At 42.7% G+C, this 6224-nt stretch overlaps 1 long non-coding RNA gene across 1 annotated transcript; it reads left to right on the plus strand.

Moving 5' to 3' along the window:
* The first annotated feature begins 807 nt into the window (after window positions 1-807).
* On the plus strand, window positions 808-2521 carry LOC109422625 (uncharacterized). The gene is made up of 3 exons (XR_009997491.1): window positions 808-1529; window positions 1604-1675; window positions 1744-2521. It is a non-coding gene; the product is annotated as an uncharacterized LOC109422625 (long non-coding RNA).
* Window positions 2522-6224: the final 3703 nt, after the last annotated feature.

Consider the following 6224-nt stretch of genomic DNA (forward strand, 5'->3'; position numbering starts at 1 on the left):
GTTGCATAGCTGAGTTGCTGGGTTTCAGAAGGTTTCAGGGAGATGCAGAGCAGTACCTGAAGCACGCTGAAGTCCTCTGGAGCCCCCAAAGACTCCGTCTCAGTATTGAAAATACGCAAATTAAGGTGTTCAATCTTAAAATACTTGCACCTTGACTTGCACCTCTTTTAACACTACCGGCTCATGAAAGAATTGCGTGGCATTTTACCACAAATTGGAAACCACTGAATTTATAATATAACTATATACGTGGTAATGCTTCTTGAGTTATACAATGTGACAACCACTTTCACTTTGTCATCATATTTCAGATTCTTGAGAAATTAGAGCGGCCGGTGATCTCGTATTGAGAATCACTGAGCTTTGCAACACCACTATACAGTAGTGAGTGCTCCTTACGACGAAGCATTTTAAAAACGTTCAAATTTTGACCTCACTTTTAGGATCTTGAATAAGCATGTTTCCTGACCTTAGCCTGGGAGCCACTGATCTTTGCAACGCCACTACACTGTAATAAATGGTACTTGATACGCAGAATCTGAAAACTGTTTTAAAAATAATGGAAAATTCCATTACGGAAAGTTCATGGATCTTCCAGGCACCCCTGAAGCCCCATGAGTTTCCATGAGTCCATGAAACACCCTTGGAACCCCCTAGAGCCCCTGGAGTCACCTGGATCACCCCTGAAATCCCCTGGAACACCCCCTAATACCCCTGAAACTCTCTGAATTGTTCCTGAGATACACTTAAGCACCACTGAGACCCCCTGAAGACCCTAAAATCCTAACCCCTGTTACGAGTCATGTCGACCATACAAATTGTGTAGAAATATAGTCTAATTATATGTTATTTATTATGTGTGTAACTAAAATAAACACAGTACATACGCCAAGTCAGCCCTTCATCACCATTGACAGCAGCCAACTTCACTCTTGCATTGCGCACACCTCGGCGCACACACACACCAACGTCGTCACACCAGAGCTTCCGGTAAAACTGCAGTCGATAGAAGCACGAGTAAAAAGCTAAATTTGTTTAACATAAAGAACAATTAAAACCAGCTTCAGATTACTAGAACCCACTCTTTAGAATCGCATGCAAAGGGAGCCGGAATAAGCTGCATGCTGAAATCGTGTAAGTAAAGTGGATAATCTTCACTCGCCTAGATAATTCACGTTGATGCTCCCGTGTAGGTTAGGGCAAATTGCCTGTCACCGTGTTAGCAGGCGTCCGAAGGAGAATCAAGCACCAGCCACTGAAACAGACCACACAAAACAGCAGCGGAAGAATAGGTAACATCCAATGATTCGCCCACTTGGTATGAAACTACATCCTGAAACGTTTTAGATCTACCCCCCGATCGGCACGAGTCGCACAGCACACGAGACGTCCGGGAAGCTTATTGTACGGTACCTCTTCCCAGCAAAGTTGCTCTCATTGACCATTTTCACGCTCCCAGTATCCGGTTCAAGAACGCACATCACCAGTTCCTCCTGAGCCACAGATATCGGTCGAAAACCCCAAGAAAGGTATAGAAGTGCGTAGCATGAGTGCCTCCGTCACCCCTCATAGACATAACCTAACCAGGTGTTCATCTTTCTAGTCGGAATCCGGTCTGGTACTACTGACCGAACACAGGAAGTTACGCCCGTGAGAAGACGAGCCTTCAAACGAAGTAAGCACTTGATAATCGCCGTGTCTGAGTATAACGGATGCTAACGACCTCACTTACGATCATTCTAGGGCTCGTTATATGGGAGTTACTTCCGTCCGGATTTCCATCGCAACGGGTTGATCCGCGAGTGAATGGGCCAGCCAAGCTTCACCTTTACATCTCAGTGACTCGGTGACGAAGTGTGCGAAACGTCGAGGGGCCGCTGGACGAAGGTGGTGAGAGCTCAAGTAGAACCAGCAGGTTTCGACTTTACCGCTCAGTAATAACTGCGTCGGCGATTCAATCGGCAGGGGCGACCTTGCACACACTCAACGGGTGAGCAGCACGACATTCGTCTCGGTGGCGAGTCCTTCGGCCGTCGCTAACGTATCTGCCACGGGAAGAAGGACGGGTGTGTGCGCAGAAAGTGCATGCAAATGTGTGTCAGTGGTTTAGTGATGACTCGGGCAATTTCGGGCTAGCGCCCGTGAACCTTGCCAGGTGTCTTCGAAGCATCGTTCCAGGACGGGGCCCCGTCGACGGCAGCGGCAGAACTTCAGTTGCAGCATAAGGTTAGATAGTATAAGCTAGGATTAAGAGAATGCCCAATTATAGTATCATGTCACTACGAATTCCTATCGGTCACTTCCGTATCCCTATGTAATACCTTCTACATTGATAGTATTGACTGAGCAGTCGACCTCATAAACTTGATATCATCCTAGCCGGTGCAAACTAAGAATGATTGAGGTATTGCCCACTCAATGCATTAGAATAAATTGCCTTACTATGAAATGAAATCATAGACTATTTCCTTACCTTTAATGGATAATAGAGCTAGCATGTTAGGACAGAAGAAGTAATATCGTTACACCCCCCCCCCCTTTTCGCAACTTGCTCAGGTCTCCAGAGTCCTTCTGAAATGCCCTGTGATCTTCTGTATTCCTATAAGACTCCCGAAACGCTCCGAAAATGCCCCTAAGACCCCCTGTAACCCCTTGAAGCACCTCTGAAACCCCCTGAAGCACCTCTGAAACCACTTCAAACTCATTGCAACTCTGTGAAACAACCCAGAAACGTCATTGAGACCCCCTTGGACCCATTGGCACCTCCAGAGAGCCCCTCAGATCCCCGAAACGACCAAGAGATCCCTTAAACTCTCTTGGAACCCCAAAGAAACGCCTCTGAGATCCTCCTCATTGCCCTTGATACCTGAAAATCCCTGAAAACCCTCAAAAAGCCCCTGAATCATACTGAGCCACCCCCCCCCTCGAACTTTCCAAACCCCCTAGAAATTACTCCGATCTTCATACAAAATGCTCTCTGAGATACTCTGAGACGCTCTCCCTCAAGACTTCCTAGGTCGCCCATTTTCCCCCTTCCTCCCTTAGATCTTCCTGGGACCTCAAATCACCTACAGGTTCCTTGAGATGGGTTTTCATAAACCACGTTTACCTAATTGTTATCATCTCAGGGCCAAGAAGCAGTTTTGAGGGAACCGGCGAGGGAATTCCATGATGAATTTTTGGATAAATTGAATGCCTGAGAAATTTCTGAGAAAATTATCGGAGATATCCCTGAGAGAAATAATGTAGGAATTCCTAGGTAAGTTTTCGGAAATTCGGAAATGGTGTAGTAGAGGGTGTTTCTGGTGATTTTTCAGAATCCATTCTCCAGATATTTAAGATGTACACTGGAGGAGTTCCTACAGGAACTTCTGGAGGAATTCCTGAGGGGACTTCTGATAAAATTTAAGATTATATTCACCAGATATCTAAAGGATTCCCTGAAGAAACTTCTGCTAGAATTCCTGATCGAATTTCTGAAGCAGTTTCTGGAACCCCCAAGAAAATTCCCGGGCTGATTCTTGGAGGTGGAGTGGACCTGGTGTGATGGATGGCTTTGGCTTCGGATTTTGCTTTTGCTTTTCTGAAAGAATTCCTAAGGGATTTTAGAGGGGACATGAGGAGAAATTTCAGGATCCATTCTTAAAATATCTGAGGGATTCTCGAGAAGAATTCTTTAAGGAATTTCAAGAGAAACTTCAAGGCATGAATTTCTGGAGGAATTCATGAGAAGACATGTGAGGGAGTTTCTAGAGAAATTATTGAAGAAATCTCTGGGATAATTCCTGAGGAAATTTCTGGAGGAACTCCAGAGTTGATCTCTGAGGGACCTTAAGTAAATTCCCACATAAGTTTATGAGTGATTTCCAGAAATAATTCTTGAAAAAATCCTTGGAAAAAAATTGAAGTATTTCATGAAAGAATACCAGGAAAAATTCCTTGAGGAATTTCCGAGGGAAATTATAAAAAATATTGGAGAATGTAATGAAAAAATCATGAGAATCCTGGAGAAATTTCTAGGAAAATTGCTGAATGAATTCTTGAGGAATTTCCTGGAGGAATTCCTAAGGAAATTCTTAAAGGAATCTGTGGTGAAATGCCTTTAAGAATCCCGGAAGAAATTTTTTGATTGAATTGTTGTGAAAATTCCTGGAGGAATTTTCGACGGAATTCATATAGGAATTCCAGAGAATAATTTTGAAGAAATTTTCTAGGAAATCGCTGAAGTAATTCATGCGGAATTCTTGGATAAATTCATTAGGGAGTTAAGCGAATTTCTGAGGAAATTTATGGATGAATTGCTTAAACAATTTCTTGGAGGATTTCTTGGAGGAATTCCTGAGGAATTTTTGGACGTATCACTGAGAAAATTACTGGTGTAATTTCTAAGGGAATCCCTAAGATAATTCACCAGGGAGCATCCATGAATGACATAGCATTTTTTGGCCGATTTTTACTCACCGCCCCCCCCCCATTCGTTCCTCTTCTTCTTCTTCTTCTTCTTCTTCTTCTTCTTCTTCTTCTTCTTCTTCTTTCTCTTCTTCTTCTTCTTCTTTGTGGTTCTACGTCCCCACTGGGACTTGGCCTGCCTCACTACAACTTAGTGTTCTTTGGACACTCCCACACATTGCATGAATTTGTATATTGTGACGCAAGTCGAGAAATTTTTTCCGACCGGAGCGGGAATCGAACCCGCCGTCTCCAGATTGGCAATCTATAGCCTTAACCACTAGGCTAACTGGAGACCCCGCCCCCCCTACTAGCATATTTTCTCGTATCTGACACATGGCTCGTCACACAATCCCAGACTCCCCCTTCCCTTATAATGCTGCGTCATTAATGGACAAGATAACTCATGAAGAAATTTCTGGAGAACTCATCAGGAAATTTATTCACGAACTTCTGGAAGGACTTTAGAGTATACTTCCGAGGAAATTTGTGAAGGAATATCTAGAGGAATTCCTGTTAGAGTCTCTTAAAGTAATTCCTGAAAGAATTTATAAAAGGAACTTCTGAGGAAATGTATGTAACAATTCTTGAGAAAATCCCTGGGATTGAGAGATTTAATGAAGCTATTGCTGAGAAAGCTCCTGGAAGAATTCCCAAGGAGATTCAAGGGGGGATTTCTGGAGGAATTAGGGGAAATCCTGGGGAAGTTTCTGATGGAAAAGTGGGAGGAATTCCTGAGAAATTTCCTGGAGGATTTTCTATAGACCCTGGGGAAATTCCTGGAGAAAGTTCTTGAAGGAATGTTTGAGAGAATTCATGAGAAACATCCAGACAGATGACTAATTTCCTAGAGAATCTTTTGAAACTAAACAACCTCGGAGGAATTTTAGATGCTTTTCGTACAAAATCTTTGAATTAATACTGGAGATAATCTCTGGAGAGATTCCTGAGCAAATCTCTGGAGATTTTTATGAAGAACTCTTCGAAAAAAACTGCTGAGAAAATCCTTGGATTCACTGCAGGAATTTCTGGGAAAATTTCTGGTAAATGTCCTGAAGAGTTTGTCGAATTCTAGAAGATATTTCATAATCCCTATCGAGAGTTCTTTAACGGATTTCCGGAGTTATTTATGAAGAAATACCGTGAAAAAAGTCTGAAAAAATCCTGTGAGAACTGGGAACTTCTACGAGAACCTGAGGGAACAACTAGATGAATTTCATAGGCAACCCCTGTTGAATTATTAAGCAAATCGCTGGAACCATTTCTAAGGGAATTCCCAGATAATCCTGAGGAGAAATTTCCAAGGGAATTTCTGGAAAATTTCCTAAAGTTCCATGAAGGAATCTCCGGAGGAAGTCCTGAGAAAATTTGTTACCAGTTTTATTTTTCTGTTACATGTTCGATTTTAGCTTGTGAATATTCTACTAATTTTAATGTGCATTTGTAGGGTTCTTCCATCACTCAGAAGAAATATAGCCCTAGCAACCGCAGTGGTTGCATACATTAAGGTCATTTCTGGCGACAAATTACTGCAAGACAGGCAAACCGCTCCCTAGCAGGGACATCAACATGCAGCCGTCTTGCATTAAAACCCGATTCGGGATGGCCAATTAGGATTAGTTTTCCTAGACACAATAAGCTATGAAAACAGAATAAATACTGTTAACAAAAATGGAATCAGCCAAACAAAACACTGTTCCTGGATTGACTGATGGACCAAAACCAATAAATGAAACCTCGTCATCCTGTGATCGTAAATTGTTATTCTTTTGAGG

This window comes from Aedes albopictus, chromosome 1, assembly GCF_035046485.1.
Source record: "Aedes albopictus strain Foshan chromosome 1, AalbF5, whole genome shotgun sequence".
NCBI lineage: Eukaryota > Metazoa > Arthropoda > Insecta > Diptera > Culicidae > Aedes > Aedes albopictus.